The sequence below is a fragment of the Pinus tabuliformis genome, chromosome J (assembly GCF_031772625.1).
Source record: "Pinus tabuliformis cultivar Carrire ecotype Pingquan chromosome J, CPIR1, whole genome shotgun sequence".
NCBI classification, from domain to species: Eukaryota; Viridiplantae; Streptophyta; class Pinopsida; order Pinales; family Pinaceae; genus Pinus; species Pinus tabuliformis.
Genome location: NC_142295.1, coordinates 1,612,563,292 through 1,612,586,216, shown reverse-complemented (window position 1 = coordinate 1,612,586,216; position 22,925 = coordinate 1,612,563,292).

Genomic DNA, 22,925 nt, shown 5'->3' with positions numbered 1-22,925 from the left:
TTAATGATGTATAAGTCATTGGTCTTCTTGTAAAACATCTTTTGTAGACCTTGCTTATAGTCAGGGGGAGCATGAACAACACACTTCAGCAGAGCAGAGACTTCAGCATGTACTCAGAGGAAGCATGGACAGAGTGGTACACCTTGGCATATACAAAGGGGGAGCTCATTCAGAGATTTCAGCAGGTATGCAGGGGGAGTATGGGCAGCGGAAAGTTTATCTAGGAAAGAGATTATCTTGGTCTGCCCTTTGCCCTTAATGACAAAGGGGGAGAGTGATTGGTTGTTGTTGCCATCAAGTCCAAAGGGGGAGATTGAGGCATTATGATACATATGTTGTACTTGATGGAAACCCACTCATCTCAGATGATAAATTATAGTGCAGCAAAGTTCACGCACTTTCATGAAGATAAAACGTTCTTTCATGTAAAGAAACGTTCACGCACTTTCATGCAGAGAAAAGTTTCTTTCATGTAGAAAAAAACTTCACGCACTTTCATGCAGAGAAAAGTTTCTTTCGTATAGAGAAAATTTCACGCACTTTCATGCAGAGAAAAGTTCCTTTCATGAAGAGAAAAGTTCATGCACTTTCATGGTTGGCTCATGGTATTAGTCCGACAGTTTTTTATCCTATGGTTTTGGTCCGTGGTATTGCATCCAAAAGAGTTGACCCCAAGTATTGGGTTCATGGTATTGTGTTATTATGGTTTTGGACCGTGGTATTGTGAAAGGCCTAAGACTATAAAAGAGGAAGGAGATCATTTGGCAAGGTAATCAATCTGAATGAATTGAATATCTAATAAGTGCTAGATCTGAAATATTTGTGATTGGGGTTACGGTGCAGATCTGGATCTGAATGAAGGAGGAACCTTAGCGCATAAAGAAGGATAAGTTCTACTGATGGGTCATAATCTTTAAGCTTGAATAATAGTATCTTTGTATGATTTTGATCTGTTATATGAGGCGCATGCTTGATCTATAAATATGATAATCTGGGTTAATTAGTGTCTGAATATTTGAAAGAACGAATTATTCTTTATAGATCTTTACGCAGGTTCAGTGAAGTGAAAGAGCGTATACACGCTGGTTCAGTGAATGAAAATGGCGTATACGCAGGTTGGTCCAAACACAGGAGCGTATGCACGCAGGTTTCAGGTTGTTGAAGTAGCGTATATCTTTTAAATTATGATCTAGCTGTCTCTGTTTATTGCTGCAGTATTCTGGGTTCAGAATTTGGTGTGTGGTTACTGTTAATGTGTTCTGGGTACAGCTATTAGAGAAGTGTTTACTTGATTCAATGCTAATTGGGGAAAAGGAGATTGTTTGATGCAGATATACTTGATGATTGATTGATGATCATGGATCCAGTCTGAAAATTTATGAAACGTGGTCCCTGGAAGAAAGAGAAGGTTGTAGCCTTCAGTAGGCCAGCACCTACGTACTAGTATCTTGGCTAGTACAAGAGCTAAGGGGGTTGTAGCTCCCTTCCAGGAGAAGCTGGAAAACGAGAGAGGGTTGTAGCTATCTGCAGGTTGTAGCCTGCGTACTGGTAAAGGACTGCACCAGTACATTGTAAAAGGAAGTTTCTAATTAAAGAAAGATAGAGACGAATTGCAGCAAGTGGTTTTCACCCACATTGGGTTTCCACCTTATATCTTGTGTTCTTGTGTGTGACTGTCTTCTGTTTTGTTTTACTGGTCTAGTTACTGTCTATTTCACTCAGATACACAGATTAATAATCAACATATGAAATATAACGTAAATCATAAGTTTGCATTGTATACGTGGGTTTCCTTCTACACAGTTGCGTATATACACGGGTTTTACTAACTGAAGTAGCGTATATCCTCTTAATTTTAAAAAGGGAATATTTGGCTTGATAATACTGATTCACCCCCCCCCCCCCCCCCCTCTCAGTATTATTTCCAACATTGAGATATTTACCGAAATTTACTCCTGCATTCAGATTCTTCATGATTGAAGTTGTTATAGATAGAGCATTCTATTTCATTTTCAGGAAGAGAAAAGTTATTGTAGGACCTTTTCATGATCCCTGTCACATTCCTTTGATTTCGTGCTTCTCTAGTCATGATGGTCTTGTAAGCAACACATTGAAAAGCTTTGTGTCCAAAGTTATTACATGAAAAACATTGGCCATTAAAGAAGTTCCTGCGATTATCGAATCTATTGACCTGGTGATTGTAGTTTCTATTGATATTCATCCTTGTAGAAGATTGAGTATGATTTACCTGAGGTTGGTTGTGGCTTCTCTTCATCCTTGAAGTAAATTGAGCCTGATTTACTTAGTGATCTACTTTACACCTTTTCTGACGATTGTCAAACTGTTCACTACTCTTTGTTGCATCAAGGTAGCTTTTAGTGGAGGTTGATGGCTTCTGTTCTTGAGATGCTTCTTCAGTATATCCAAGACCTGTCTTTATCAGAGGAGAATGCTGCACTTTGATAATTTCATTTAAGGTTTCCAATTCTTTAGAAAACATAAGGTTGAGAGCTTTTGTTTTCTCAAGATCCTTTCTTAGACCCACAATTTCACATTCTAGTTTTTCATTATGTTTTTCTCTTTCAGCAAATTGGAATGTCAAGGTATCTATAATCATATTCTTTTCTTCTAAAAGGATTTTGAGTTTATATATTTCTTCATAAAGGTCATCTTCATCTAAAGCATCCAAGAAATCATCATCTTCATAAGCCATCAGAAGTTTATAGTCATTACTATTTTCATCTTCATCACTAATTGATAAACCATCGCTATCTTCATGAGTATAGTAACTCTTCTTACTTACACTTTGTTTTCTATTCCATTTTACAGATTCCTTCCCTTTATCAAATTTATCTTTATGAGGACATTTGGTAGCATAATGACCGACTCTTCCACAAGAAAAACATTTGAAAGGTAGTTTACCTCTGAATCTTCCAGAACCCCGTTGAAGATTCTTGACAAAGTTTACTTCCTCTTCTTCTTCTGAAAGATCTCCTGATTCATTAAGTTCTTCTTTTCCTTTTGCTGAAGCTTTAAATGCGGCTTCTCTCATATCTGATGGACCTCCTTTTCTCATCTCAAAGGTAGTTAAGATTTCGTGCAGTTGTGTCATAGTAATAGTCTGTAGATCTTGCTTTTCTTCTATGGCAGATACTTTTGATTCAAACTTAGCAGACAAGGATCTTAAAAAAATTTCAACTAAAGTAACTTCCTTTATCTCTTCACCCAGATTCTTCATGCAATTAACAATCTCATCTATATGTAAGAAGTATCTAGCTATACTTTCATCATTGTGCATCTTCAGAGTTTCATATTGAATTCTGAGAGTTTTCAGTTTAGCACGTCTTACCTGAGAGTCTCCTTCGTAGCTTAGAACAATTTTGTCCCATATTTCTTTGGCGGATTTGAGTTGTTGAACTTTGACAAACTCTGATTGTGACAGACTTCCCAACAATGTATTGATAGCCTTGGCATTGGTTTCATATTGCTTTTACCTGCCGTATTTGTAGGAATTTCTTATGGAAATGTATATCCTCCTTCCATGATTTCCCAGACATCTATTCCAAGATATTGAAGATAGGCTGTGGTTATCACCTTCCAATAAACAAAGTTGATTCCATCAAAGATTGGCGGTCTGATGGATCCCCCGCTTTCTTGATTACTCATGATGATGGATCTTCCTTCAAGCAATCAAGCTTCTTCTGAAGGACCTGCTTTGATACCAATTGTTGGAAATAATACTGAGAGGGGGTTGAATCAGTATTATCAGATAAATAATTTAATTTTCAAAACTGATTTGGATATGCTACTTCAGCTCAGTGAACTAGCGTGTATACACAAATATGCTTAATGAAACCAGCGTATATGCAGAGATATTTTTATTTACCAAAATTATCATGTAGTGAACTTTAATCAGTATATCAGGAATTCATTAGACAGTGTAGTAAAAGCAGAATAAAGCATCACACATAAGCAACACACATAAACACCAAGATATAAGGTGGAAACCCAATGTGGGTGAAAACCACCTACTACAATCGTCTATGTCTTCTTTTAATAATAAGAGAATTCTGTTTACAATTTTTGTACTGGTGCTGCCTTATACCAGTATGCAGGCTTCTACCTGCAGAAGGCTACAACCTTCTCTCGTTCTCTAGCTTCTACTGGAAGGGAGCTACAACAACCTAGCTCTTGTACTAGCTGATATGTTTACTAGCGTAGGTGTCGGCCTACAGAAGGCTACAACCTCTCTTTTCTTCCAGGGACCATGTTTCATAAATTTTCAAACTGGATCCATCAACATCATTATTCAATCATCAAATATATCTACATCAACCAATCTCCTTTCAAACACAAACGAATCAATCAATCACTTTGACAACCCATCAATATGTTCTTTCAGAATGCTATCACCATAATATAGTAACCAGAACCCAAGCCAAAACCCAGAACTCTGCAATAACAAAAAACAACAACTAAAGCATATTTTATAAGGTATACACTAATTCCATGTGTCGAACCGGCATGTACACGTGCTTTTCTCAAAGCCAGTGAGTGTATACATCTGCAAACATAAATTCAGAGTTCTGCTGCTATTCCAGACTTTTGTTATACCTAGATCATATCATTTACAGAATAAAATATGCGTCAGTGTTCAAATCTAGAATATACATGAGCTTCAACACAAAAGATAGTTCATTTTACACCTTAAGATCCTGATTCATCATTATATCTGATTCCTCATCATTAGCTAAGGTTCATCCTTCGTTCATATCCAACTATGCACAATAACCTGCATACTAGATCTTACACTTCATCAGATATTCGATACTTGCACACATGGCCTAATGATTTTCTCCTCCTTTTATAGTTTGTAGGCCTTTCTCTATACCATGGACCAAAACCACTTAGGACCAATACCTTGGACCAAATACCTAGGGTCAATACCTCAAACCCGATACCTTGGACCAATACCATGGATCAAAATACCATGGACCAAAAACTTCGGACCCAAAACTTAGATTTCCAAGGTATATGCACTTTTTATTTCGAGAAAGTGCATGTGTATGTATACGTGACTTGTATACAGTGAACTTGCGTGTATACGTGGCTTGGCCAATGGTGAACCTACGTATACCTCTCTTTCTTCATTCTGTGAAGTCTGATCTGTAACTCTGTGTTGTTAACCTGTTGAACTGTGATCTGTCATCTGAGTGAGTTTCCATCAAGGACAACACCTGTGTCATAATGACAACATTAGCTACCAATGAAACCTACAACTGATTGGAACTGTGCAGAGCGTAGTCCAGCTAGGTTGACTGTGGACTGGAACTACGCAATGCACAGTTTAGTCCAGCTTGACTATTGGCTGGGACTATGCATTTTGTAATCCCAGTGGGCAAGACTGGGCACTGACTCCTAGAACAGTGTAGAGCATAGCTAGAGGCCAGTGACAGGAAGTCTATGTGCAATTACTGGGGCCAAGGAGGATACTTGAGTTCAGGAATGCGCAAAGAATACCGGTGAAATCTAGATCTGAGCCAAGGTAGCCTAAATCTTCCCAAGGACGACTTGAAAATGAGTAGATTCAAAAGTGAAAGAAAAGGATGGTTCAGATAGGAGTGAATGATAATGCATGCAGTCAAAACCAATGCAGGAATCAGTGAAACGTACGAACAATGAAGTTGATGGAGAGGGTCACCGCAATGATGAATGTTAGTGAAAAACAATGTTATGCATGTGACACTTCAAGAAAGAAAATGCAAAACTTGAAACAACACTTCTACAAGTTAAAACAAACTAGAATGCTAGCCGTTTTTCAATAAAATATGCAAAACAATGCTCACATAAGCCATGGAAATAAAAAAGTGACAGAAAAAGTAGAAAAACACTTGAAAAGCAAAACTTACACAAAAAAGTTGCGTTGACTGTGTCGAATTTTCCTAGATGCCTCGGGAATGTTAGAGCTCCAAGATCAAATGTGTTGAATGAGCTCTAGGGGATCATTTAAATATATTTGGAATATTTTGGGTTTATGACACGCATGCCACAAATCTAGGAAAAGGTGACACTTGGCATGAAGTTTCTAAAATCAACTTGCATGTAACTCCCAGTGCTAAAAATAGATCCCTATTTTTTAGAGATTCTTTTTTCTTTTTTTCATTTTTTCCTTTTCAGGAAAGGTTGCCATGTATGAAAGGAAGAATTGCACAGTTCTGGAGGGAATCAGGAAACCTATCAGCCCATGCATCAGGCAAAAACATGAGAAATGCTTCTGCGCAATTCCTCGGATGAGTTGCTCTGGATGACTCTCATGCTCTATGGAATTTCCCAACTAGAGACAAGTTACCACCTAGGTCTGTGTAATTCCTGAGCTGAAGCCTAGTGTCGGGATGTCCTATGCAAGTTCTCTGAGCAAGGTTTTCTTCTAGACTACTCTGTGCATTTCGAGAGAACAGGGTTGACTGCCAGGCTGCTCTAACTAATTCATCAGAGCAAGGCAAGCTTCCCTCTAGGATTGATTATTTTTTCAAGGCAGCGCAAGAACTGAACGTGAACCAAGTCACAGAGTCAGCTTGTGGTTGGTCAACAAAACAAGTTAGTGATCACAAGATGCAAAGTGAAAGATAAACTTGAACAAAACCCAAGTACTTGAGCAGTGCAAGACATGCTGGTAAGATTTTGATGAGGGAGTCTCCAAAACAAAGTGAAGGAAAATTTTTGGAGGGTGGTTGTAGCCACTACAACAGAATGGAACATCCATAACCTAACACATTTCTAATTTCCTTAAATTTTGTGAATCATATGAAATCAATGATGAATACTTTGCTTGCATGCTTTTATTCCTCACCCTTGAAGGTCGTGTTAGTTGCTGGTGCCATACCTTGCCAATTTCTTCCATTCATTCCCTTCATCATTTCCTCGGTGAGCTTCATCAAGCCTTTGATAGGTATAATTACCGAGATGTTTGTAAAAGAATAAATCTCTTAAGAATGAAGCCAAATGAATCACTTGAGGATTTTTTTTATCGATTCTTTCACCTTTAATGTGAAATTTCTGAAGAAGACATGAACCATGATTTCTTGAAACAAGAGCTTGAGCACTTTCTTTTATCTCTTTACACAATGAACCTGAACCCCTTGATTTTCCTACTTTCCCAAATCTTGTGAATCACGAGAAACCTATAATTTCAAAGGAGGAACCTATTATTCCTTTTGTTCTTTGTCCTCCTCCTTTTCCAACCCCGATGTGGATGCCTCCTTGTGGTGATTGTGAAGTTGAAAAATCCGCAAATAAAATTGCTAATCCATCTTCTCATTCTTATTATGTTTCTCATGACTAAGATTCAATGGAGGAAATCCCATAATGGCTCATGAAGCCCATGGGGAATACTAACTTCCCCATTCCGCAACATGATGTTATCATTCATAACTCTAGCCTCCAATATGATCTAGATTTCTTTGATCATATATCATCTACATGTCATGACTCATTGTGTTGTGATCCGCCTGATCAATATGCTCCACCAGCTAGTCTTTCATGCTCTCTTGATTTTTGCATTGCTAGTTCAAATTGCGATTAGGTACAAGGAAGACACTTTACATAGGTAGAGGAGCAGGAAGGTGAAGATTCTTTCAATCTTTCTTCTATTTTCAAAAATCCTCCATGTGAAGATGATGTGCTTCCATTCTTGGATGATTTTCAATCTCCCAATCTCGACAGTGAATCCATAGCCTTGGGAAACAATCATTCCAATGATGATGACTTTATTGATGTAGGAAATCACAAATTCCTAGGTGCATCAATTGATCTTTTGGTTTCCCATGAATATTTTATTTTTAATCCAAAATCAAATTCGGTCAAAGAATATGTGCTTATCAAAACTTCCTCTTCATCTCACTATTCCTTGTGCTCTATTATATGTGATGGATCTAGTTGTGACAAAGATAATCCGTGCTCTTTAATTTATTCATCCAATGAGTTATCTTATCAATTGACACAAGGCATTGAGATCATCCATGATGCAAATGAAAACAATCAAATCATTGAGTACCCTTCCCATCCCTCATCATCCCTTATCTTGCATGAAGACAACTCTTCGAATCATCTTACTCCCAAAATTTCCCTGATTCGTTCATCTTTGAATTTTCAATCTACTAGGGTGGTACTACTACCTCTATCTTAGAGGTTCACTTCTCCTCCCATCCACATTGAAAGAACTTTGACACATATATTATTGAACATTAACTAGGCACAACCCCCTTTCTTTTCTAAGGTGCATGTGCACTTCTCTCTCTTGGTGACAGTTAGAGCCAAGGCATATCTCTAAGATACATGGAAATCGGGTTGATATTCTAGATGAGGCTCCTAATCCAAATGGTGTGAGGTCTAATTTGGATTTCACATCGGGGAGACTGCTTGGTTGACGAATTTTCAAAATCGTCAAAAATGACGCGCGAAGGAGGGACAAATGATAAGCTGAGCTAGTTGAATCTGGTTTGGATTTCTTATCTAAAATGAATCATACTCAATTATTACTCCCAGAGTGTTTCTCTATTTTTTCCCTTTATTAGTTTTCTATCCTCGATGAGCCTCTCTATCACTTGTTCCATTTAAATTTTGATGGTGAGGATGGAAAATCCATAACTGAGCACATTTTTAATATTCTTACATTTGTGAATCTTATGAAATCAATGATGAATACTTTTCTTACATGCTTTTCTTCCTCGCCCTTGAAGGTCATGTTAATCGATGGTGCCATATCTTTCCACTTGCTTCCATCCATTCCCTTCATCATTTCCTCAAGGAGCTTCATCAAGCCTATGATAGGTATAATTACCGATATGTTTGTAGAAGAATCAATCTCTTAAGAAAGAATCCTAATGAATCAGTGGAGGATTTTTTTAATCGATTCCTTCATCTTTGTTGTGAAATTTATTAAGAAGACATGAATCAAGATTTCTTGAAATAAGAGTTTGAGCACTTTCTTCTTATCTCTTTACACAATGAACCTGAACCCCCTAATTTTTCCTGCTTCCCTAACTCTTGTGAATCATGAGACACCTATAATTTCAAATGAGGAACCTAATATTCCTTTCGTTCTTTGTCCTGCTCCTTTTCCAATACCAATGTGGGTGCCTCGTTGTGGTGATTTTTAAGTTGAAAAATCCGCAAATCAAATTCCTAATCCATCTTCTCATTCTTATTTTGTTGCTCATGACTCAGATTCAATGGAGGAAATCCCGTAATGGTTAATGAAGCCCATGGGGAAGACTAAATTCGCCATTCTGTAACATGATGTTATCATTCATAACTCTAACCTCCAATCTGATCTAGATTTCTATGATCCTCTATCATCTACATGCCATGACTCTTTGTATTGTGATTTGGCTAATCAATATGCTCCACCAGCTATTCTTTCACACTCTCTTGATTTTCGCGTTGCTGGTTCAAATTACGATAAGGTACAAGGAAAACACATTACATGGGAAGAGGAGCAGGAAGGTGAATATCCTTTCAATCTTTCTTCTATTTTCAAAAATCCTCCATGTGAAGATGATGTGCTTCCATTCTTTATGATTTTCAATCTGCCAATCTTAGTACTGAATCAAATGTAATTAATTATTTCAATCAATCCGTAGCCTTGCTAAAAAATCATTCCAATGACGATGACTTTATTGATGTAGGAAATCACGAATGCCCAGGTGCATCAATTGATCTTCTGGTTTCTTATGAAGATTTTACTTCTGATCCAGAATCTAATTTGGTCAAAGAATATGTGCTTATCAAAACTTCCTCTTCATCTCACTATCCCTTGTGCTCTACTGTCTGCAATGCATATACTTATGACAGAGATACTCCATGCTCTTTATGTTCTTCATCCAATGAGTTATCTTCTCAATTGACATAAGGAAATGAGATCATCCATGATGCAAATGAAAACAATCAAATCATTGAGTACTATTCCCATCTCTTGTTAAAATTGGCAACCAGGGAAAAACTTCATGTGGGTCATCTTATTCATGGCTAATAATATTTTTATTAGATTCCTCTCGTCGAGAGGTGTAGGATTGATATAAAGATCATCCGATTCCGATAAGTATTCATGGAGATATGAATTTATTTTGATTATGGAATTATTATCAAGCCGACCTACAACTCATGTAGGCTCAGAAGCCCAATAGTCGCATCTATTCACCCACCAACGTTGTGTATAAGTATAAGAGGACTTTTCCTCATTTAGACTCACTCATCTCATCACATCTCTCTCTCTCTACTGTGTAGATATGAGTCTCTTCTCTATTGCACTGAAATGGGTCTCTCTCTCTCACACATGTGAAGCCGGAAGCTGTTGAATTTGAAGCTGCAACTGCAGAAGTAAATATTGACTTGCGTGGCCTAGAAGATCTCCTCTTTGGAACTATGCTCTAGGTTCATCTGAACCTCCTCTGAAAGCCGCAACTTTTGGTGGTGGAATGAAGTCAATCCGACGAACGGTTTGCAAGATATCGACTGCCCTAGTTTGAAGCCGAAAACTGCTGAAACTGAAGTTGCAACTGCAGAAGCAAAGATTGACTTGCGTGGCCTAGAATATATCCTCATCTGAACTGCGCTGTAGGTTCATCTAAACCTCCTCTGGAAGCCGAAACTTTTGGTGGTGGAATGAAGTCAATCCGACTGTCGGTTTGTGAGATATGGTTTGCCCTAGTTTGATAATGAAACCGCGAATGCTGATGCTACTGATCTAGGGTTTGCTACTGCTAATATGAATCAGATTTATTGTACTATTTCTCTCTACTGAATTATTGAAGATAAAAGAAGATCTGATCAAAGGGTTTCCCCACACATTGTGGGGTTTGTCCCTGGCTAGCCGCCACATCTTGTGTCTCTTGTCTTCGCTTGTTTTCTGTCGATCGTTTAATGTTCTATCTACACTTTACTTTATGTATATGTGATTGCTAATCTGTGGAATATAATAAGAAAAAGAAGTAAACTGTTATAAGCATAGAACATACCATAGCTTAACATGGTATCAGAGCTGAGGTGAAGACAAAGCCGAAGCAAGAGCAAGAGCAATCATTGAAGAGAAGATTGGCAAGGCTATCCTAAAAGAACTATGGGGTCCTCAACACTCTTTCTTGCCGAAGACAAGCTCCGTGAGAAAGCTGACTATCACGGATGGAAGATGTGTATCGATCTAACCCTTGAAGATCAAGGAGTGCTGGACCATGTAAGAGGCAATATTGTTGAGCCTCCATCAAATGCATCCGCTGCTGCCTGGAACAAATGCAAAAATGGAGAAGTCAAAACAATAGAAGATCATCCGAGACTCTATCAACAAGCACTTGGTGGCCTACATCTCTGAACTGGACAGCTCCAAGGAAATCTACAATAGACTGGTGAGTTTATTTAAAGTTAATGATGCAAATCAAGTTTTGTTTCTTAGAAATAAGTTGAGGTAAATCAAAAAGAGTAAGGATGAAAGTATGCAAGCATACTTCTTAAGAATCACTGAGATCAAGAACGATCTCCTATCTATTGGGGAAACTATTACTGACAGAGAAATGGCACTCACAACTCTTGGAGGATTACCATCCGAATGGTACGTGTTCAAGACTACTCTTCTGAACTATAATGTAATTCCTGGTTTCGAGGAATTAATGGCTAGATGCATTCAAGAAGAAACAAGGGAAGAAGTGCAAGAAATGCCCATGCCTAAAGGTCCTCCTGCTACCTTTTCTTCTCATGCAAAGAGAAGAAAGGACTCACACCGGGACGATGATCAAAATCCCTCTGATGGCAAATCAAAGGAATGACAAATTCAATAGCAAAGGTAAGAGGAGAGCTGGAGATTGAGGAAGAGGACAACCATTCAAGAAGGCTAGAATGTCCAGGATGTATTAAATGCACCTAACCTCAAAAGGAACCTAGTGTCCATCTTGGAAATGGAAGATAGAGGCTACAAGGTAACCTTCAACAATGGCAAGGTATGTATATGGAAAAATAATGTTAAAGAAGCCTTTACTCTTGGGTTTAGTGTTGATTCATTATATCAGGTCGATGGAAGTCCGCTAGGTGTCATGTCTTGTGACACAACTCTTTAGTCCTAACTTTGGCATCAGAGGTTTGCCCACCTTCATTACAAAGCTCTACCCGATGTAAGACAGATGGTAACAGGGATGCCAGAATTCAAAGTAGAGAAAGAAGGTGTATGTCAGGGATATGCCAAAGAAAAGCTCAAAAGGGGACCATTCCCCTCAAGCCAAAGCAAGACCTCTGATATATTACAATTGGTTTACTCAGGCATACCTGAGGTTGGCATTAAGAGGGAGACTACTACACCACATACTCCTGAGCAGAATGGTGTGGTGGGAAGGAAGAACCACACGATGATGGAAGTTTTCCGGGCCATGCTACATGATCAAAGACTTCCAAAGTTTCTATGGGCTAAAGCTGCAAACACTGTTGTATATGTACAAAATCGATGCCTTCATCAAGCATTGGGTTCCAAGACGCCTGAAGAAAAATTCACCGGTAAGAAGCCCGATGTTTCTCATTTTAAAATTTTTGGAAGCCCTGTATACTTTCATGTGCCGAAAGAGAAAAGAAATAAATTGGGAGCATCTGGAAAGAAGGGAATTTTCATGGGCTATGGTGAAAATACTAAAGGCTATAGAATCTATGTAGCCGATCAAAGGGAAGTCATAATTAGTCATGATGTCACCTTTGACGAAGATATGGCTCTCAGCAAGGTGATCAATCTTCCGACTTTGAGGAGCTCTCAAGCAGCCGACACCAGGGAACCAAAAGAAAAGGATGATGAATCAATGCCTGATGTAGAAGAACCCATGGATCCGATTGATCCTCCTCCATATGAGCCTTCCTCTTCTAGGAAGATGCCTTCATGGCTTAAGGGGTTACTTGATGATGCTGAAGGACATGCTGCACCCCGAGGAACCTTTCGTGAAAGTAAGAAACCTAATAGGTATCAATGTTATAGACATTTTTGTGCCTTACAGCTCTAAGCATGAAATGTCCATAATCCAAGGGATCCAAATTCCCTAAAAGTGTTGTTCCTACCCCTAGAGGAACAAGGTCAACCAATTACAGCTTCTCCCAGAAGTTCTCCACCAGAAACTACTCAGAAATAGTCAAATCAGGATCATTTCAGCTGCTCCACTAGCTACCTGCGTTGCATAGCACCCCAGTACACTAGCTAGGTGCGTTGCAATGCACCTAAATGCACTACCAGGGTGCGCTGAGCGAGAAATTCCAAATGGCAATGTCATTCCGCGAGGTGGACAGACAATGGAAGCTTCCAGAATCTTCCTCAATGACACTTGCCTCACTGAGTTCGACCAAGGATGAGTAAGAGGCTCTCAGCCTCCAAGTGGAAGCAAGAACTGACAGAGGGAAGCCACAAGTCAAAACATAAGCTGACTCATCCTCTCTGCTTACATCTATATATGGATCCCTCATCCCAGAGATCCAGAGGCTGGAATTTTGTACTTTGCAGAGAATTGTTATTGGTTTTGAGATTGAGATTAGTGCATTGGGTGATTTATGCTTTGTTGGAGGTGAAGAAGGGATTCCTTTGCTGGGAGGTAGATGCTGGATCGGGACTCACTTGGTTGTATCTTCTCCTGAATCTTCTTGTTATATCAATAAAACTATTTGAGTTTCTCCTACATGCTTGTGTATCAATGATGTTTTGTTATATTTGCATGTTTAGCTTAAATTTGATCCTAAGCTATTTATGAATGTAAATCTATGTCTTTGTGTATTTTTCCTCTTCTGTGATCTTGCAGGAACTTGGTAAAGCTGGGCAAGTAAGGGAGCAGGTAGCTGGAAGCTGTCAAAGAGGAGAGCGATTGGATCAACAAACTAGCGCAAGACACAGGTTAGTTCATCCTTCCTCTTCGTTTACATTTCATAAAGAAGAATACGAAAGTAGTTTTCCTTGTTTGTTGCTAAGGCACTGTCACACCTTAGAGTGGGATAGGGGCGTTTTGAGTAGATACTTTTCCCAACAACAAAATGGCGACTCCATTGGGGATCGTGTCTAGTTAGTTTATTTGTGTTTTTCTTGTTGTTTGTTTCATAAACACAGAAGTAGCAATCGAACTGCATTTGCCATTATCAAATGCAAAGTAGCTGCTACTTCAATCCACTCACTGGATTTGTTTATGATTTGAACAGCTGATCCACAAATGCTCTAATTACCCTTTGTGATAGCTCTTAGTCCTCCTTTAAATCATCCCTCTGATTGTACCTTACTGATTGCTTTTACTCGGCCAAAATCCATAGATTAAACTGCAAACCGTGACCCAGAACCCGGATAGAAGTCTCGTTTCTACCCCAGCGCAGGTTCTATGAAGAGGTTCTGCATTTCAACGCAGGTCCCGAGAGGGCTACCTGCGCTGCAATTCAGTTTCTCTGTGCAACAGGTGCGCTGATCAGCCTTTGCCCTGTGCAGCTGAGGTTCTTTGCTTCATTTTGTCCAGTTTTATCTCTGATTTTTGCAGCCTGTTATCAGTGTGTGTACCTTTCTGAAAACCCCTTTTCTTTGCCTTAATTCTGCCTCCTTTGTACAAAAAGACTGTAGATGTTCTTTGTGTGTTTGTTACATCCTTTACAGTTTTCCATTGAAAAGTAAAATAGTCATACTGTCGTCCTTAGATTTAGATCTGTCGTAAGTGTCGATTTTGATCTTAGGAGAAAGTTTGTTTGCTGTTGAAAGTTGATTATACTTTTTACTTTTACCTTTGGTTTGAATTTGTCTCTTTCTAGTGTCGAAACGAGTGTTTCAAAATCATAAAGTGTCGTAATCTTCTCTACCCTTTTGATTTCGAAAAAGAAGCTTGTTTGTGTTTTTCACTTGAAAGCAAATTCAAATTTGTACATCAACTTTCTTTTTAGGCATCAATATTAAGAAAGTGAAAACAAATACATGCATATGTGCATTTGCATATTGATAGTTTGTATGGCTTGATTTAGGAAAAGTGCATTTACAGTGTGCTCTTTGCTCTTTGAGAAAAGATTGTGTCTTTCTTTTCTCCTTGTAGCTAGGATTTTCATTGTTGAAAAGAGATAAAAGCTTGCTTATCATCTTTAGATTGCATTTAGGAATTACATCTACATCTCGTGGTGATCCAAAAAGGCAAACTTCTAAGAAAGATCAACTTAAAATAAATTGAATGAATCTAACAACGCATTGGAACTTAACGCACAACATAGAGGTCTAGGCTAGAGACGTGTTCCGGCATCGTAAAGCCTGGTAACTGTTGTCCTCACTGATGGTTGGGTGATTCCTCCACTGTGAGACGATAAGTGCCAGTACGGATTGTGCTCCCACGTACCGTCGAGTATATATTGGGAGACCCCTATAGGTTTAAAACCTTTTATCCATAGGAAGTCGTGTCGGCCGCCCTACTGATCGCAATGCACCGAACACAGCATTCGGGAAGATTGACTGCCGTACCGTAAAACGTATTCTGCAGTTTTGTGATTGGTTTGGCACACCCTCTACCTAGATCTCCAGAGCAGTCCCTTTCGTTCCTTTTCAGACTCCTTAACAGAAAAGGTCCATCTGAGCACTTGTCACTTCAGGCTCATTAAAAATCGAAGGAGACTAGAGTCATCTTTTGTTTTTTCTCGACTCTTTAAAATTGAAAAAACAAGTTGTGTCCAAGCGTCGTAAAATTTATTTTAAACGGAATATTCATACCCTTTTCCTACGTTGATCTTAGGTTGAGAAAATGGAGTCTACCAACCAAGGAATTCCTCTTGGTGGAAATCCTAGTCCCTTCTCCTCTTTGGGAGATGTTGGTGCACCCCATACGGCCACATTGTCGCTTCCAGGATTGACAATTGGCTTGCCAGTCTGGCTCTTCTCAACCAATGTCGTTCAGAACACCACTATTCCTGAACAATCGAATCAACAATTAGACCAGTCCAGAGTTACCCACCAACCTTCTACTTCCTCTAATTCTTCCTCTCCTCCTTCCTCTTCGCTTGATGGGGCTGGCAAAGCCAAAAGTCAAGTTCCTAAGGAGAAGAAGGAAAAGAAGAAGAAAGAGAAGAAGAAGAAGGAGCCAAAAGCGAATGGGGGCAAACGAGTGTTGTCTAACGAAAATCCACACACTGCATTGACAAGGCCTAAATCGCCATGTGTCATTTGCAAGGGAGACCACTTTCACAGAGATTGTCCTTGCATCCCTCGGATACTAAAGGACTGGTCTCCCCATTTGCACAATCCGGTGTCATCAACCTCTGATAGCCATGTTGAAAGCACACCATCAACTAGTGAAAGTGAAGTCCCAGGACAAAAAGGGAGAGCTAGATCTCCCTGTAAACTGTGCGAAGGCGATCACACCATCCACCGTTGTCCCTTCTTAGACGAAGCTAAAAGAGTTTTGGATGATCGTTCGGTTTCACCGTTACGACTTCCTCCTGGATATAAAAAACTCTTGCCGAGTCCTTCGTTAGTTGAGAATCCAGCTGGCCCGCTCAAGTGGTCAGCTGAAGCACCTGTCATTGAAGATGAACCAGCTGAATCCATACCCGACGAAAGTCAAAAGGTCGAGGTGGCAGTTGACCCGGTCTTGCCTTCAGAGGTTTTATCTTCGAATGACACAGTCACTGGAGAGAACAAGGATGACACCGTCCAAATTCTCTTCATCAACACAGACTCCAACGAACACAGGGGCAACCTACCCATTCCTTTACCGCAGGAAGGAAGTTCGTCAGAGCCGTACCCGGCCGTCTACTCGGTCCCACCTCCAAGCAACCTAGTTGTCTCCTTCGACTGGAATCAACTAGGTAGACCCCGTTTACCAGCAAGCATACCGTTCAGAATTATCATCCAAATATATAGAATGGTCATGGCTGGTACCATCATAGATGAGGGGGCTTCTGTGAGTATCCTTTCCTCTATTTCCTGGAAAGCGCTTGGTTCACCATCGCTTTTGCCTGAGATGAGAAATCTGACAGGCTTTGATAAAGGAACCAGTCGACCTTTAGGGATCCTCCCCAATGTGCCCATAACATTGAAAGGGAAGACCGTTCAAATGAACGTAATGGTCGTTCAAGGACCCTTGGATTATAACCTACTCCTTGGACGAGACTATATTTATTGCATGGGAGCCATCGTCTCCTCACTCTTTGGAGTAATGTGTTTTCCGCACGAAGGAAGAGTGGTCAAGCTCGTGGACCAGCTTTCATTTCCCGGATCACGCATCACAAATAGTCATATACCATCCCTAAATGGTCTCTTCACGCAAGAAATGTCTCAACCCACGGTCCGTCCTCTCGATGAGCACGAGTGATTCGGAGGGATATGACTGGAACCCAGGGGGCATGCATCCTGGTCTGCTTCGGCAGGAAAACTTCGGGTATAGGGTAGGTTTCCGCGGGAGAATATGACTAGTCTGTACCCCGTCCGTCAGTGGAAGAGGGGTTATTCTAGAAAAAGATTCTCTTGTCAAAGTTATGTGAGTGGCGCTCGTCTCTGCTCACCTTTGTTTATTTCGGTAGACATCGCCGAGGAAGTGTTTCATTTGTAACGCGAATGAGACAATCTTTGGTAACCTGAAAGAGGTAGGCCTTTCCTGATAGAACAAATGTTTTGTCTGCAAATTGAGGGGTAACCTTGAAATCGTATTTTATACCTGGGGGCATGCAAACCTTTTGGAGTGCAAGCAAGGGGTGGCTATTTATTTTTTAAAATTTTTAGGTCCTCCCTTTAAACCCGTAGGCTAACCCTTTAAACTCGTAGGATTAGTCGTTTCCTAACTTGCATAAAGAAAGGATGTGGGGCAAAAATCTAAATGTTGCCGTTTTATATGAGACATTCTTATCATATGACTGGATTATCGAGCAGTTTTAGCACATAGTTCATGTTCGTTAAAAAATAAACATAAGACCGAGCAAATGTTTCAATCCGCGTTTAAGCTCGTTAAAAAATGAACTATCCCCCGGTAAATAACCACCGTGAATGTAACATTATCAGCCATTAAAACCTTGGTCGTGTTTGCACCGTCACCTCCACTTTTCTATTGGCCGATCATTCACCTCCATTTGATTGTTTACCCATTTTGAGGAACAGCTGCGAAGAGTGATTTCACTAGCCATCCTTGTGACACTGCCGTGCTTGGAAAATTCCATCCCTTACCTGGAATCAGCTGCTACCCATTTTATCACTCGTTCCTCAAAAGACGAGTCTTCTTTAAGCTCTTTTCATCTGACTCGTAAAACATGAAAAGATTGCCGAGTTTTGGCCTTCCAGCTCGTTAAAGCGACCGGAAGTGCTATCCCTCCTCTAGATTTTAATCTTTTTGGACCTGAGGGATTATTGCACAAAAAGATCGAGCGCTTGTTTTGTGCGGCTCGTTAAAACTATCGAAAATTCATCCCTTCTGTATTGTTTTATACTTTTTTGGACTTAAGGGATTAGATGAAGAAAAATGAATTCCGGAGTTAACTTTACGTACCTTTTCAGACTCTCTAAAAATGAAAAGGACCGAATTATCTTTGTCGTTAAACTCGTTAAAAACATTAATAGCGACAAACTTGTCTTTAGACAAGAACGAGTTTCACTATCGCTAGGCTCGTTAAAACATAGCGATGGGTTTGCCCAAAGGGCAAATTATAGAACAAGCATATGTTATCCTCCTCAAGCTTGACAAAAATAAAGAGGTACTAGTCAGCAATGACTGGGGAAACTTTTTGAAGAAACTCAAAGAATCTTTATTGGTAGCAAGTCGCTCTTGAACATGACACTTCCACTCCGTGCCTGAGTTGGGTTGGGTTGTTTCATTCACCGATCACATCACCATGGTCTCGCCATACCATCCACATTTGGGGTAAATGCTACCGATCCATCACATAAGTGTCACCGACATGTTCAAGAGAAGTCATCCAGAGAAGTCACCCGTGTCCCATCCACTACCATACATTATACTTCATTCTTTCATGACCGCCATCCTGAACCATATATCATCAGATCGTTTTCACCTCCATCAAAATCATTTGCTCGGTTCCGTGTCATTGATGTGGGATTCATTAAGGCCCTCCTGTGACAGATCGCTTCTTGTCGACACCAGCTCATTATCCAAGAAGTTGATCTAGGAACACCCCATTCAGTACTTTGAAGCTTGCATGCCTCAATGGCAAGTTTCTCACTTCCGGCGACAGGTATACGTCAATGACCTTCGACCGTAAGATTTTGCATGGTGTTCGACGCCAAGTACTTTATTCACACCACGTGAATTGTACTGCAGTACCTTGAGGGTCATCATCCTTATCGGTGATTCCTCTCGCGCTTGTTAATAGTTTACATCATCGACTGGTAATCAAGCGTTGTCTTTCCATGTTCGACTTCAAAACATTTCTCACATGGATCAACTTGTACTTCGAGTGAAGATCGGACGAGATTGAAGATCCCGGATCTAGTTTCATCCATCCGGGCTACGATATATAATCAGGAAAAATAAAGACATTGACATGTACAACATTGCAGCACAAATAATCATCCTACCAAAAGGATGATGACTTCATCAAAATCATCAGTCTACCATCAGACGATTGTCTGTCCTGTGTACATAAAAATGAATTTATAAAGCTGAGCATGGGAATGCCCGCCTCAGCTAGATCATGAAAACAGTATGAAAAATAATGTATTGTATTGTATCTTATTACAGGTCTCCTCCCAGCATTGAAAGAACTTTGGATCCTCCTAATAAAGCATTTCACCCGATAAACGACCTCATACCTTAGGGGGCAACTGTTATAGACATTTTTGTGCCTTACAGCTCTAAGCATGAAATGTCCATAATCCAAGGGATCCAAAGTCCCTAAAAGTGTTGTTCCTACCCCTAGAGGAACAAGGTCAACCAATTACAGCTTCTCCCAGAAGTTCTCCACCAGAAACTACTCAGAAACAGTCAAATCAGGATCATTTCAGCTGCTCCACTAGCTACCTGCGTTGCATAGCACCCCAGTACACTAGCTAGGCGCGTTGCAACGCACCTAAATGCACTACCAGGGTGCGCTGAGCGAGAAATGCCAAATGGAAATGTCATTCCGCGAGGTGGACAGACGATGGAAGCTTCCAGAATCTTCCTCAATGACACTTGCCTCACTGAGTTCGACCAAGGATGAGTAAGAGGCTCTCAGCCTCCAAGTGGAAGCAAGAACTGACAGAGGGAAGCCACAAGTCAAAACATAAGCTGACTCATCCTCTCTGCTTACATCTATATATGGATCCCTCATCCCAGAGATCCAGAGGCTGGAATTTTGTACTTTGCAGAGAATTGCTATTGGTTTTGAGATTGAGATTAGTGCATTGGGTGATTTACGCTTTGTTGGAGGTGAAGAAGGGATTCCTTTGCTGGGAGGTAGATGCTAGATCGGGACTCACTTGGTTGTATCTCCTCCTGAATCTTCTTGTTATATCAATAAAACTATTTGAGTTTCTCCTACATGCTTGTGTATCAATGATGTTTTGTTATATTTGCATGTTTAGCTTAAATCTGATCCTAAGCTATTTATGAATGTAAATCTATGTCTTTGTGTAGTTTTCCTCTTCTGTGATCTTGCAGGAACTTGGTAAAGCTGGGCAAGTAAGGGAGCAGATAGCTGGAAGCTGTCAAAGAGGAGAGCGATTGGATCAACAAACTAGCGCAAGACACAGGTTAGTTCATCCTTCCTCTTCGTTTACATTTCATAAAGAAGAATACGAAAGTAGTTTTCCTTGTTTGTTGCTAAGGCACTGTCACACCTTAGAGTGGGATAGGGGCGTTCTGAGTAGATACTTTTCCCAACAACAATCAAGGATACCTGGCTATCATCATACAAAATGAGCCTTCGTCATTCTTAGATGTCGTCAAGCATCAAGTATGGAAGGATGCTATGACCGAAGAATATGAGTCTATCATAAAGAATGATGTTTGGGAAGTAGTTCCCAGACCCCAGGACAAGACTGTTGTTACTTCCAAATGGCTTTACAAGATAAAGCATGCAACAGATGGAAGCACGGAAAAGTATAAGGCTCGTTTTGTTGCTCGAGGTTTCTCCCAAAAGGAAGGTATAGACTATGATGAGATATTTGCACCTGTTGCCAGATATACGACCATCCGCTCGATCATAGCCCTTGCCACTTCACAAGGATGGAACCTACATCAGATGGATGTAAAGACTGCGTTCTTGCACGGTTTTATCAAAGAAGAGGTCTACGTGGAGCAACCCGAAGGATTTGAGATTTATGATTGAAAATCTCATGTATGCAGGTTGAAGAAGGCTCTCTATGGGTTGAAGCAAGCACCCCGAGCATGGTATGAGAGGATCGATAGCTACTTGATGAAGTTGGGACTCACTAGGAGTGAAGCCAATCCTAACCTTTACTTTAAGGTTGAATATGACAAGCCTATCATACTAGTGTTGCATGTGGATGACCTCTTTCTACAGGTGCAAACCCTCTCATTCACAAATGTAAGAGGGAGATGGCTTCTGAATTTGAAATGAAGGACCAAGGACTTGAAGTGTGGCAGAAGCCAAGGGAAATTTTCCTATCTCAAGGAAAATATGTGGTGGACTGCGAGCCTGTGACTACCTCGAGGATCTTAACTTTTAGAAGTTATATGGTAGTGATGTCGGACCAGACTTGGGAAATGCCTCTGAGTTTCAAAAACTCATTCGCATTGATGTTCTTGGTGAACCTCCGTCCGAACATATGTTTTGCAGTTAGCATTGTGAGTTCATATTTGGTTGAGCCCCACTGAATTGATGCCAGGAATCTTCTGATATGTCTTCAGGACACAATCTCTCATGGATTAAGATACACTGCCGAAGATGTGAGACTACTTGGATATACTGATGTTGATTGGGCAGGCAGTGTGGTGGACCGTAAGAGCACTTCCGGGTGCTGTTTCACCTTGGGATATGCTTCAATATCCTGGATGAGCAGGAAGCAGAAGTAGGTGGCTTTGAGCATCGCCAAAGTAGGATATATTGTTTCTAGCATGACCTCATGTGAGGCAGTCTGGTTGCGAAGCTCTTCAGTGAGCTGTTTGGATTTACATTGGATACCACTGTGATTCTCTGTAACAACCAGAGGTGGGATTCGATTATTGAGGAATCCCGTATTCGTCAATTGCTCCAACAGATAGACATCATCTGGGATATGGTAAGTCGATGAGCAAGGAAGCTCCATCACATCAAGATGATGTACAGGTTGATACACCTTGTCAAAGCCCCGAGGAAAGATCTAATCTGTGATTTTCCCAAACGACTTGGAGTCGGCAAGAAACCCTTGTACAAGGGTCCTGCATGTTGCATACATTGAGCTCTGGGAGCTCTGAGGGCTTGCGGTTCCTACTGGAGCAACATATGACCACAGGGTGACTCACCCTCCCCTAGTGGTGCACACTGGAACAAGATGATTCGCTCTCTTGTGGGACAAGATGATTCGCTCTCTTGTGGAACAGGATGATTCGCTCTCCTGTGTAGTAGGATGATTAGTTCTCTTGTGAGGCCTGGATTGATGTGTTCTCCATGGCAACCTGGATTTATGTGTTCTCCACGGCGATTGTAGCAGGATTGATGTGTTCTCCTGTGAGGCCTGGATTGATGTGTTCTCCATGGCAATTGTAGCAGGATTGATGTGTTCTCCTGTGAGGCCTGGATTGATGTGTTCTCGATGGCAATTGTAGCAGGATTGATGTGTTCTCCTGTGAGGATAGGATTGATTAGTTCTCCTATCGAGGCATCCTACCCATGTAGTCTGGGACTCATGGGAAGTACCTCTCATCTGATCAATGAGTAGGGAAATGAAGTTAGGGACCATAGTAGTACCGATGGACGCATCGTTGTAACTACCGTACTCCCTACGCTAGGATGACCTCCATTGATCTGGGATCAATGATACT